Here is a 14,070-nt window from a genome sequence, read left to right on the forward strand (position 1 = left end):
GAAATAATGAATGCATACCAATTCCACGATTGCCTTTATTTGTGAAAGGAGCCAAGTCATCCCTTTTAGAACTTAGGGCATTGTCACAAGGTAAAAGGAAGTTCTGCTGCTGAGTTCTGTGCATTTTTCTGGAATTTGCTGGAACTGGAGTGAAGTCTTTGGATTAGATTTGGTGCTTTACAGTCACAATATCCTTGATTGACCCCTTCTGTTCGCAGTGCTTGAATTTCCTTTTCAAAGCAATTGACTCTCAAATTCTGCCCTCCACCTGGTTTTAGAGCTGCAACTGTCTCTCGGGCACTCATTAAGAAGCTGCTGGTTTCATTTTTTCCACAGTCTTCCTCTCCATCATAGCTAAGAATTTCATGCATGCAGGATAGTATGCTCCCAACACCTCTTTGCCTTCCATGTTATTGTGCTGTTCTCACTTCTAAGTTACCACAGCTGGATTGTAGATGCAAAAAGGAATATTATAAACATTTGAAAATGTTCTGTTTTCTTTTTTTGTAAACACTTTTCCATGTCTAGAAAATTTGATTCTCAGAATGGAGTTTTCTCTATACTGAAATAAAGTACTTCTGAAAATAAGAAAAAAATATTCTTGTAAGTATGTTTCCCCAAGTCATGAGAGCTACTGAAAATGGAAAAGCTCAGTCAGCAAGAACTTAAGAATTGTAAGTAAAAGTGCAATAATAAAGGAAACACTAACAGAACATAATAAAAGGAAAACTGTTTAAAAATAGTTTTTTTTCTTTAATTAAAATGTATTGTTTATTAATATTGACAACACATCAAAGGGCATTAAATGAAAAAGCGACGTATTTAAACTAATCACATGAAGTAATTGTTTGTACGTTTCTCCCTGAAATTGTAGATATTTTTGCTAAAAAACATTTTTATACCCTAAGTGAAAAAAACTTAATTTGACAGATTTGTGGAAGAAAAATCGTTTGGGACTTCGAATACAACAATCTTAGTCTAACCTCTGGTTCAGAACATCTTTAAACTGCAGACTGCTGGAAGCTGAGATGAGACATTGGGGAAGTGTAGCTTTTGTATTCACGCCCTGTACATCTTGTAAAGGTCATGTATTTAGGTTAACAAAGTTTTATTTGGGCAGTACAACTGTATTTATTCTATTAAGAATTATCCTTTACATATATGTGTATGCATATATGTAAAACCTGGTTCCAATAAAATATTTTGTGATGCAAATCAATCTCAACAGTCATCTCCCACAATTTATGCTCTCTCCATTCCTGTCATGGTCTTTGTCCAAAACTCAGTCTCCTATGCTATAAACTACGTGATGCATGATAAGACTTGCACTTCTCTCTTTAAGTATCTCCAGCTCCTTGGCACTAAAGTCATCTTCATGTCACACTAATTTGAAATCTTTTAGACAACTCTTCATGCTTCCCTGCTGCTTCAGCTTCCCCTCCTCCAGTTTCTGTGTCTTCTCGTTCTTCAAAGTCCTGTACTTTCCTGGCTTCGGTCTGTCTTTCATCAGTAGGTGTTTGAATTCCATCTCTTTCAACACTCATTTCCACAACTGTCTCCACTCCATATGGTGATCTGCTCCTAGAATTACTTTTGAGCCCATCTACATTATTCAGTTACTTACATCTGCCAAATGACTGCCTACTATCTTTGACCAAATTTTGCAGTAAATTTCTGCTATCTTTTGAGGAGAGAAAGATAGTGAAATGGAGCTGGTACAAGGTATGTATCTCAATCTTACACAGTGTAAATTACTTGTCAGTGCACAACATTGGCTTCTTCTGGGCCGTGACTATGACTTAAAATGGATCTCTCTTGCTCTAGAGCCTGACACATCTTTGACAACAAAAGTGGAGTTCATGTTGGCTTCAAGAAGAGCGATGTATGTCAAGCTGTATCCGAGGAGCAACATGTGCCATTTCCTCAAAAAGAGGCAGGGATTATGCTTGGCTTTACCATCAGTCCATCCAGCTTGTACCTGTCCTCTGCTCTTCTTGTTTGAAAATCAGAAGAAGCTGGGTCACTCACTTCTTTGGTGGAAGGTAAGAAGCCTTAAGTTCTACTGTTGACCTGGGCCACCATCCACTTCTATTTACTGTATTATTCAACTTTATTTTATCTTGTGCTCTCTTGCTCAGACAAAAGATTGCCACTTCTTCAAGATTCCCATTGAAGTTCTGGTACTTTCTGGCTCTGCTTATATGAATAAATTAAGTTCCTTAGACCAGGACTTATCTCTGTACTCTTAAAAACAGAGTAGCTACATGCTAGGTGACTACTGGAAATGGTTCTTGGAAAATTTAACACCTGAACCATTCCTGTTTAACAGTGCCGAAGCTGTCTAGCCAAGAGAAAAGTAGCATTTCTCAGCCTGATTTCCTAAAGACAATAGGCTTATGCAGTCAAGCTGTCTGTCTGTCGAGTTACCTATTCCTCACCTAACAGTTTTTGAACCCTAAGAGTGATTTCAAATAAGTCTGAAAGATAAGTAAATCTCAAAGAGAATGACGCTCCTAGAAGTTTTGAGAAAATTAACAGAGGGGAAGACCAAGAAAGAGCTCTCACTGAAGATGAGCTCAGCTGCTTTACTATCTATTTAAGAATAACTCTGTGGCCAATCAGTGCAAATGTAGCTGCTAACAAGCTACATCTCATGCTGTTTCTCTCCCAGTGGAGGTTTCAAAGGGAGACAGAAGGAGCTGTAATTATTATAATGAGGTAAGCAGCAGGGAGAAAGATTGGGATAAAGGTTACAAATCTACTGGAAACCATGCTTTTGCAGCTCTGCTGCTCCTGGGGCAAATTGTCTTTCTGCTTTTTAGGTTCTTTTCTTTCATAAGAAATGGATTATTTCTGTGGCTTGCTTCTATCACAGTTTCTCTTACAATTTTAGGTGTCAAGTTTCTAAGTGTCAGTTTCTATTTCACTTATCAGAGTTTTCATGCAGACATTTCCATTCTGACTGATAGCTCTAATATATCCACCGCTACAAATAGAGAAAGCATTCTTACGATACCATGGCATAATAATCAGTGCGATCCTGGACTGCATGCAGCTGCTGTCATGATTCTAAGCTGTAAACAAATGACACTGTTTCTTGAGGACACAAGATAGTGTCTTAAGCTATTTTATTTAGTGCTTTAAAGTGAATCTTTAAGAAACACCAAGAAGTTTTGCAGTGTAAAGTGGACACACTGCAGGTAATGCAATAAATGAATGAAAATGCAAATAACTGAAATAAAGAAGGAGTTCAATCCAGTTTATAAAAGAGCAAGAAGAACTAACGGTTTTAAGTTCAGCCAGTAGGAAATTTCCTCAAACTAGAGACAAACACAGAGAGGAGAGAAATACAAAAAGGATCCGTGGAGCAAATATTACAGAATATAAAAAAGAATTGCTGCAATGTACTAATAATGTTGTTATTAGCAATTATTAATAGTTACAATAATGTAGCAGCAAGGAGTCCTTGCCAGGAGTGGGACCTAAGGTTTTATGTCATGTCGAATCATAGGGAATGAAGTCTCTTGCTGTCTCAAACTCTTTCAGCGATTTCAGCTGAAGGTAAAAATACAACAGGTGTACTCAGGGTTTGCTAGGTAAAAAACCCCAGCAAACCCCAGCATTCACTTAATGATGTGCAAGACAAATGCCAGAGTGCTCGTTTATTCTGCAGCGCTGCCTCCTGCAGCCACCACCCCTGGCAACTGTGAAACTGCAGAGCTGGGCTGCCTTTATCGGTTTGATATTTTAAGTCATCTGTGTATTAATTTTATGATGGAGGATAAAGATAATTGCAGAGGGCAAGAGTGATTTTGAGAGCATGCAGGGCTACTTATTTACTGTTTCTTCACTACATGCAGAAGAAATCATACAGTCATTCCCTTTGGCTTAGAACAAGGGAAAATGACTGTCAAAGGCACAAGTGTTTTCAAGTATTGTCTGCCTTCAGCTATAGAAAGGGTGACTGGAGTCTTAGGATACATTTTTTTTAAAATTGTTTTAGGTGCTTTCAGAAGCTTTCAGAGAGGCTGAGGAACTTACACCTTTTTCAAGGTTAGTTTAAAGGCTTAGGTATCTGGCTAGAAAGCAAAGTACAGCTTTGAGTCACGATAGTTATACCTGTTATATCTCTTAGTTTGATTTGAGTGCATTTCTGTAGGTAATTTATAGCACTATGGAAAAAAGCTAGGCTAAGCCACAAAATTTCCACTTTTAGATATTATGTTCTGCATTGGTTGTAATTAGCAACCTCATTTTCAGAAATACAGAACCATGAAGTCCTAGACAATTTTAGCTGTCAGAAAGGCTGCTAGGAGTCACAGTCACAGTGGGAGCATGTTGTGGTCACTGCCATTCATTGCCCAACTGGATCCTGGAGAGAAAGCAAAAGCTTGATCGTGTATTCACGTACTGCTGAGCAGAGGTTCAGCTTAGGAGCTGTTCAATAAATGGCTGAAAAGCAAACTGTTTTTATAAAGAGGATTTAAACACATATAACAGTTTCTGTGATGATTAGTAAATATGCATCTCCCCATCTGCTCTGAAGGAATCGTTGGCATGGCATTTTCTGTGCACTTTGCCACACAAACCCGCAGGAGCAGCTGAAAGCTGCAAATCTTGGCTCTGCTAAGTAATCCACTGGAATCCATGCAGAGTTGTGGAATGCTTTTTTTTAGCTACCCCAGGCAGCTTGGCCTGGTGTATTGATAGCAGGTGGAAAAATAATTTCTCTTTTTCCATCTCTGAACATGAAAGCCTTGTTCAAGAGGGAAAAAAAAAAAAAAAGCAGCCTCACTTTTATTTTAAAAGCTTGCATTTAAAAGATCTTCAACAAGGATAATAAGGTCAACAACAAGGACAACACAGACTGGGGTTCCTAGACTATGTGTCGAAATATAGCAAGCTGTGGCCGAAAATATTGGGCCGCTAGGATTTCTGTCTCTGTTCAGCAAGGGCAATCTTTCCACCCACACAATGAAATTTTGTATATTTTTAACAACTTTGCAGCTGCTGTCGTCATGAATATCTGTTAGTTGCTGTTCAGAGTCAGATTTGCTGATAACCATATTCAAAGAGGAGGGGCAGTGTTAGACTCATGAGGAGCCTAAGGAGAAAGAAAGGCATGGGCCTCTCCCTCCTTTCACCCCCACACTGAATGATTTGGATTTCTTCGTAACTTAACCCAGCGGGATGCAATCATGTACTTGGGCTTGGGGCTCAGACAGGCTGCTTTTTTTCTAACACCTGCTCTGCCCAAGAAGATGCTTCTCTTTTCGTTATCAGTAGGCAGTGAGATTAGTATGGCATGACAGCTGGATTTATTTATTGGGAGTTTATGACCCAGGTTTTGATTTGAAACACAAACAAAATCTCAGCCCAAACTATTGATTTTGCCTGATTTCGACTCAGATTTTATGGACTAGCTTGGCTTTGTTGAACGATTTATTAAACTATCAAGCCCCTTGTGTGGAGGTCTGAGCTTGTAAGCCCACGCCTTTGAAACGAACGGGTGAACACAAGGAATGTGATGTGTATCTTTCTTAAAGCCTTACAGAATGTTGTACATAATCCGTAATGTGTGCTTAACTATTAATGAGATGAGAGTCTTCCATATATAGAAAAATAGAGGAATTTTGGCTGAGAGGTACAGCAGGTAAACCAACAACACAATAAAGCAAGTTGTACCAGATTTCAAGTTGTGAATTCATGCAGTAGAATCCTTAGAATAAATTAACAGATAATAATTAAGAGAGTCCTATCAAATCTATTTGCTGCCTTATGTAAAAAACATACATGATGGCAATCCAGCTATGAATCATGGCATTCTATTCAAGCAGTACATTTTCTATTCTAGATGATGAATTAAGATATTGTCTCTGTTCTAAAACTGGATCACTGTGTCAGCTTTGCCTTTGTCATTGTGCGGCTCAGCTGTACCTCTCGTGTGTTCAAGCATTTCTCTGTAGGACGCAGTTGGAGTCGAGGATCACGTTGACAGAAACATATGCGGAACCGTCAGCCATTAAATCTCTCAGTCAGAATTTCTGGCAGACACAGATGAAAGTTGTAGCAGGCTCTCTGCATTCTTCATGGAAACACACTTCCAGTTTCATGTGGGGCTAAGAGCACTGAGTGACACACTACAGACTGCAAGAAAAAGTACTTGGATTTCAAATACTTTTCTAGACTTATATTGTTATTAACCCAGTTTTTCAGTAGTGGCTATTTATATTTAGGGAACTAAACCCCTGCATTTAAATGCTCAATAGGAAACTCTCCTGCATGCAAAATACTGATTCATGTGCTAGTTAAAGCTTTCTTAAAGCTTTATGCTTACGCTTACATGTCTCTATGGTATTTCTGAGAGTCCTAAGGGCTAGACTTCTCTTGCCGACCCTGAAAAATCATTAAGTATCACCATGACATAGCGATTTTGCTTTAAAAATGGACATTGCATGCTTGCCTCCCACTTACATGGCTGAAATACATTTATGGTGAGATCCTGGCCTTATTTGGTTTGGTAGGGTGCTTTTTGCCATTGATGGCAACAGAATGATATTTGATCAGGTTATGTTTATATGACATAGCGTAGCTCTGTCAGCTAACTGAACGCTAGCTGGGTAGTCAGCATGAGCAAATGAACTCTGCTTCGTTGTGGGATAAACCACAGTATCTCTGAATAGTTGTGTATTATGTGATGTAAAAATACAAATTTTGCAGAAATACAGGTGTTCAGTCAGATTAGGAAGCTGGGTGGTTATTAACAATACACAAGACCAAGTATGGAATGGTACTCTGTTGAAAACTCAAGGATGGGCTGTGAATCAGGAAGGCAGAGTATCCTTCAGAACTGTTCAGCAGGAAGACAGTTTGGATTTATATTGCTGTTCAGGTTTTGTGAGATGCTGCAGAAGGAGGTGACCACGTGTGTACTGGTCTCTTTGCTCTTATCATTCTGCAAATGTAAAAAGCCAAGCAGGGATGTTTCTGAGGTAGCAGCAGCTGAGCAGGACTGGCGCAAATTTCACTATGACATTGCATACTAAGGCAGTTCTGGTATTGACCATACTAAGGCAATTCTGGTATTGACTTTAAATGGAGCAAGAAGAGGCTGGTAAACAGATGCTCTGATTAATGAAGGTTACGCATTCTCAGACTGATAGGGTGATAGCAAAGTAATATATTGAAGTGGAAGGGCTTGTTCTTTTGTAAATCAGAAAGGAGAATTCAGCTCTTGCTGGACATTTATCACTGGGTAGCCTGGTGGTAATGCCAGTTACAAAGCAGAGCAGATAATGTGTTTTTCTTGCTCTGTAGAATATTTAAATGGCTTCCTTTTGTGATGGGTGGCAGTGTTCAGAACCAGACACCTGTCATATAAATAAACCAGTATGTACTGAGGCAACTGTTTGAAGGAAAATGGTTTTTTTGTGGGGGGAACTCGCTGTACTACAGACAACAGGTGGTACTTCAGGCTTTTCCCCCTCTCTTTTTTAGGGTATCTTTAAAGACTTCTACATGGTCTCCAAACCAGCTATTCAGAGAGGAAGAACTTTTAACAGAGTGCCATGTCAGTTATATCAAAACAAAAAGAAGCAAAAGAGGGCTCCAAGCCAACCAGTTGCTACTGCAGTTGGTCCAGCAACTGGATTTTAAGTAAAGAGAAGTTAAAAACAGGGCTGGGCTCAACTTTCTGTGAACATGTTCAACCTTGTTTTCATGCTAAAATTGCTTCTTCCAGTGCAGATTGACATTAAGATGTGATAATCCAGACCTAGCTTTAAAATAATAGTAATTATGTGTTTTACATGTTTACACTGTGTGTTTAGATATACTTACTCTGCTTTGCATTCAATGTAGAGTTAGACTACTGTGGGGCTATAGATATATGCAGGTATTTTGCATGTATCATTTAATTTATACACTTTTTAGATGGGTGAATATAAATAGATGTGCACTGACTCTGTAACTTTTAAAAAGTTTCCAATATTCTGAAAGTGCTGAAACTCAACTGAATTCAGTGGAGTAGATTTTCCTTTATCTCAGTTCAGAGTGCATGCTTATGTTTCTCTCACAGAAGTCAAATGAAATCTTTGATTTCAACAGGGTAAGGGTTTATGCCTATGGCTCTGATTCAGAAAAGTACATGGATAAAACTGTCCCTTTTCATCAACACCTGTCTTTAAATACCACTGATGCCAGTGTTGCTTTATCTGGGCCAGTGTCTGGTCCACTGTTTCTAGCTGAGCAAGAAAAGGAATAATAGGTCACCAGACTGTAATAACTCATGATGTGTGATTCTCCCGAGGTCTGATGGTTCTGTACACAATATCAGCATCATGGGGCCTGTCCCTTTAGAATCTAAATGTTCTGCGAATTTACTAAAACACAGTCACAACTGCACAGAAAGCTGCCATATTTCCATTCCATTTTTGAAATACTAAGTCTGAGAGCTAAATTTGAGCTTTATTCCTTCATCCTCTGAATTTTATTAACAGGCATTCACGTTTCTTTTACGCATGTGATACAATACATTTTTTCGTTGAATTGAGTAGAGTTACAGTGAAAAGGAGTATCTAGAGCAAGACCTGAGACAAGGCAAGCGCCCAGATGAGATAAAGTATGAAAAAAATATCAACACTTTTACAAATGATCTGATTCCATGCGGCCAAGAGTGTAATAACATCATGGAATGTCATAGTAGCAAGCTTGCTCCTAGCTTCTAGCTTTAGTAGGCCACTAATACAAAAAAATCAGCCCCTCCTTACATAATTCAGTCACTCCATACCAGGTGCCATATAGGAAGAATCCAGGGTTACAAAAAATTCCCTGTAACGTAGAAAAAAAAGAATCTAACTCCTAGAAAAATCTTAATCTAAACTGGTTGTCACATTGCTCAGAATCCAAAGCTCATTTTTGCATGTTGTGCTAAAATGAGCTGCCAGCACCAGTGACACAGTGACTTTCAGATGCATGCTAGGGTGATGATTGGAAAATAGCTAAGACCCTGGTCTTGAATTTAGGTATGTGTGGATGGATGGCCCCCTAAGCTTGTAGTATGCAGCTCCATGCACACTGTGCCATTAAAGGGTTTGTAAGTCAGGAACAAATATTAGCTTTAAAAATTCACTTACTGATGGTAAAGGCATTACCCATTTGGATTAAAAGCCAAATGTTTTCTCTTATGACAGGGATGTGAAATACATTTTTGCTTGGTTTCAAAGAAGGTTTTTCTGTATGTTGCTAACCATTGATTCTCTGAACACTGAATGTCAAATTCATTAGCATGGGCCAATCCACTGGAAACGGGTGAGGAGGAGGAAATATGCTCTCCCTAATAGAATTAGTAACTGCACAGTGGTTTGCAACATGAGCTCAGAATACATGATGCTGCTATTTGGCCTAATCTTTTGGGACATGGCAAGTTCCAGGGTATTGATCATTTCAGATTAAATTTAGCTTTTAAATTTGAATTGGTCCCTCCAGCTCTACTGTCAGATTAATAGCAGCAATAAGAAAGATCTCTTCCCTTCTTAGGTAAGAAACATTCAGGCAGGGCTTTAGCCCATCCCCCAAACACAACACTGTTACTTTCACAGCATTAACTGCATAATGACTGTGGGTAAAATGATATTTGCAGTACTATGGGGTTTATGCTGGCCGTTTCCATTTGATTTTGCAAATCAAATCTACATAGCTGGGATCAAACTTGTTGGCTGATTGGATTAAAAGATGAGACATTTGGATGAGGGAAATAGATTATGCACATTCTCAGATCTGAAAAATGTCTAACTGTTCAATTACAGCCATATTCAAGTATGCCCGAGAGCAGGATTTGGCCCACAATTGCAAGCTTTTAGTATTGTTACCATACTTTCTATGCATGACTTTCTATAAAGTCCTATACCTAGAGGTAAAAACACTGCCTGTGGCAACCAGGAGCTTAGGAAGAGGGGTGTGTGACAGACCAAACCTGGGGCTCAGCGCACGCGTCGTGTGACGTACAGCCTGACATCTGGGGCAGGGAGGGCGGTGATGGCGTGTGGCAAGGCAGCAGCGGCAGGCGCTCTGCTGCTTGCTGCACTCCCCAAGCGTTGCCTTTGGTTGAAGGAACCTCGGCAGATCGACTCTTTCAGCTGATGCGCAGAGCAGAAGGGATTCCTTCTGCTGCTTGCCGAGTTCTCAGTACACCCTATTCTGACCAGACACTGACACAGAGTTTTGATATTTAATCCATACGGAGAGATTGCCAAGTTTTGCTGCTCGTTAGTACAAACTATCAACAGGGAAACAATCTGTCTATGAGATGCCTCCTTAGGTGAAGCTAACTGAGACACAGCACTTGTAAATGATATAGTGGCGTAGGTGTTTGCCACTAAAATGGGTAAGTGACTTAGAAACGGTACTCAGTCTATAAGTAAATAAAATAGCAAAATAGTTATGGAGGTGGGCATTGTTCCAAAGAACACATGCCACTGACTGAGAACACAGTAACTATGGCATGCAGAGAGTAAAGTATAATAAATCTCCCTCTCTGCTTCTGTCCCAGCACCCTTTTCCCCAGCTGTAAACACAGCCCCATATCCCACCCCCCAACCTCCTTCACTGTCCCACAAAAGACATATTTTCATCTAAGGTGGCAGTGCTTCAATAGCCTCCCTCCCTTGGCATCTATGGTAGTAAGACAACATGGTCACTTCACTGGCACGCTACAAAGCCAGTACTTTACACACCCCAGAGGGAAGGAAATTGGATCAGGAGGATATTTATAGATTATTCTGATGGAATTTCTGATTGCTTTGGAAAACAGCAACTAGGAATTAAACATGAAACAGTTGTACCCTTCTTCCTCTCTTGAAAAAGATCTACACTACAAAAAGAGACATTCAAAATTGTGGACTGTCAGAATGAAAGTTGCCTGCACATTTTTAATTCTGTTCCTCTGTACTTACGCATTATGAAAGGAGAATTCATTCTGAGCTGTTCCCATGGCCTGTTCCTATAAAGGTTGTCAGACTAGATGATCAAGATGGGCCCTTCTAGTTTTGTAACCTATGGAGTTCTGATCTAAACCGACATGATCACACACCATTTTCCCCTCAGCCATGCCTACCTCCGTGCACCAGGTAGATCTGTACTGTGGCTGAATTAGTTTGCTATCTCTGGGATAACTGTTCCATTTGTTGGAGAATTTGTGAGATACATAGGGTGGAATGGATAAGCTTAAAAAAAATTTAAAAAAAGGACAATCACTCTAGGGAACTAGATTCTATCCTTGACTCTGTCGCATAGTTTCTATGAAGTGTAAATTTAGACTGGGTTTCCACATGCAATTATTCATTTCTGAAGATGTAAGTTGAGTTGCTGAGCACTTTATTGGAAATGTTGAGCATTTAAAGCTGCAATTAAAAGCAAAACCTGTGTTTTGTACACAGATGATAGCACAGAATGGTAAATTCTTTGCAGAAGTGCTTGAAATTGGGAATCCAAATTAGTGCAGAATTCTGATATTTATGTATCTGGCAATAAGAATGCCAGCTCACCACAGTGGTACAAAGATAAGCTCGGTCATGTTTGTGAAGATCTACAAATGCTGGACAAATAGAAGAATTACATGAGAAGGCAAATAACTGTGTGTTCAGAAGAGAGACTGATTGATGTGCCGTAAATAAGACAGTTCCATACATCCATTCATGAAGATAAAGCAAAATAGGAAATAGCTGTTCATTCCTCTACTGCACAAAATGAGAAATGCTTCTATAGAAAATAGATCTAATTTATGAAAGAATATTTTGAAGTATATGAAAATGAGTGTATATAATTTCCATACACATTTTAATGATGTACAAGGCTAGATAAAGGCTCAAGTTTTCAGCTTATTTAAACTGTCAGCTGCTTTCAGATAACTTAGAGATCTTGACTTATCACTCAAATGCCAGAAAACACTCTTTACTGTGCGTTAAAATCAGTAATAGCAATGTACCACCAGAATAAATTAAAAGGGGTTAATGTGCATTATACAAAGTAACATGAAGCACTTTATTCTCAAGCTGACTTTTGGGTCTATAAATTGTATTCCTTGGTCTGTCATCTGGGGAATGCCGATCAGAAATGCTTTTAAGGTAACATACCTAGAATTTGAGAGTTATATAATTGCCCACCCACTGTGAGCATTTCCCTCGATAGTTAAGTAGGTTTTTTGAACTCTGCAGTGTCATGTCAGACCCCGTGGCACAGGCAGGTGTGAAACGTTCCAGGGAAATGACTGCAGTCTTACAGCACATGGGCACGTGTTGTGATGCTGGAATACACGGATTTGAATCAGCCATACTACTGATGAATAAAAGGGAAAACTACAGCTGGTTAAATAAACCCTTAAACTGGAGTGGTGAGGGATACTTGTGGGAAAGTTTAACCTGTTCAATTTTTAAACAGTTCTGCTTTGCAAACAGAAGCTCTTGTGGCCAGCAACTGTAAGGTCTACGGTGTTTTCAAAGGTAGTAGAAGAAGACTAGGCAGAAACCTCTAGTCATTGCTACAGATAATAGCTCAAAAGGGTGCATACATAGCCCTTGCACAGAAATATTTTCTAATCCCTGTATCAGATTCATGAATTCTATTGCAAGGGCTAAAGCATAGTTCTCTGGGGAGTAAAGTCACTTGTAACAATGGCTCAATAATCAGTTTAGTATAGAAATAAAAAAATTGATTAGTTAGCAAACCTAGATTCTCTGTTTAATGTGGGCACATTCTGAGATGGCAGGAAGAATCTGATTCTTCCTACACTGAAAGAATGCTGCTGTTAAGCTATAGCTGTGTTTTTCAAACTGCAAGAGTCACCAAAGAAGGGTTTTGGAAGATGCATCTGATTTACCAGTTTACTACACTAACATCAATTTGACAGGTGTGATGCATCAACACAGTATTATGAGCTTAAGATAAATTGTAGTATTCTTTTCCATCAAGCAGCAAACTGCAGTGGCATATTGCACAAAGCTCAGTGTGTTCAGTCACTAGACATTTGTGCCTGCTGCCTAAAATAGAATGTCTTTCTGTGATGGGTTAATCCCTCTTTGGCTCTGATCCTGGGTAGATTACTAGTTATAGCTTGCTATGAAGGACTGCTGTGTAAGGCAAGTATTTCACTTAAGTCACTTACCACATTCTCTGGACAATAGAAGTTTCTTGTGCATCTGCTAGCAGTGTGGGGAATAACTTCATTGTCTTTGCTAAAGTTTCCAATGTATATTTTAATAATTGTTTTTATTATATATGAGAATGTTCTTAATCCTGGTACATTTTGAATACTAGGAAACAAATCAGTCTTTGCTTTGCCTAGGAGGTCTAATCAGTGTGTGTTCATAATTAGAGCACAAAATGTGTTTGGTCATTCTCTATCACTTGGTTTTTTAAATTCTGGGACTCTCAACTTTATGACAAGACTGCAGTTATCACTGCAGTCTACTTTACACTCACCTGAAGGTCAATAAGTATTAGAACTTGGCAAAGGAAACAGAATATTCCTCAAACATTTCCCTGTAAGAAAAATGAGTTTATTTCAGCTGAGTTTATGTCCCCATTTGAAGGAGCTTCTCATTGACATTCAATTAATTGAATTTTCCTGAAATGAAAGTGTATAGAAGCCAAGTTATAAACTTTAGAAAGTTTACACTTGTCTGTCCCTTAGATTTAGTGCCAAATAAGGATACATTTAAAGTGTTTGATTTTTAAGATGTGCTAAACACTGTTATTTATCAAACCAGGTCATTTTGAAATGCTCTAGCTTGGTGTCCAAATCACTATCCTCATGTGCAAGTCAGCAAAATTTTGTTGATTACAAGTGTTTAAGCTGTCAGACCTTGACACTTGGTCAGAGAATGGAAATGGCATTGTGCAACAACCATGAGTAACTGGTGGTCCCAGATATTGTGGGAGCTTCATGGGGAAATGTTGAGACATTAGAACAATTAGACATTGCTCAACAGAAATGAAAATGTCACCCCAAAGGTCTTGAGCTGCTATGAATAAAGGTAATTCTCAAGGAAATTAATTTGTTAACATTTGTGAACA

General features: G+C 39.0%; 1 long non-coding RNA gene across 4 annotated transcripts in view; it reads right to left on the reverse strand.

Annotated features, from left to right (window-relative positions):
• Positions 1 to 1,919: 1,919 nt before the first annotated feature.
• Positions 1,920 to 14,070, reverse strand: part of LOC128139717 (uncharacterized) — a 31,704-nt gene continuing 19,553 nt past the window's right edge. For all 4 annotated transcript variants that reach the window (XR_008234480.1, XR_008234479.1, XR_008234476.1 and 1 more), the window contains one exon: positions 1,920 to 6,147. This is a non-coding gene — a long non-coding RNA (uncharacterized LOC128139717). The remainder of the gene's footprint in view (positions 6,148 to 14,070) is intronic.

This window comes from Harpia harpyja, chromosome 3 (genome assembly GCF_026419915.1).
Source record: "Harpia harpyja isolate bHarHar1 chromosome 3, bHarHar1 primary haplotype, whole genome shotgun sequence".
Classification (NCBI taxonomy): Eukaryota; Metazoa; Chordata; class Aves; order Accipitriformes; family Accipitridae; genus Harpia; species Harpia harpyja.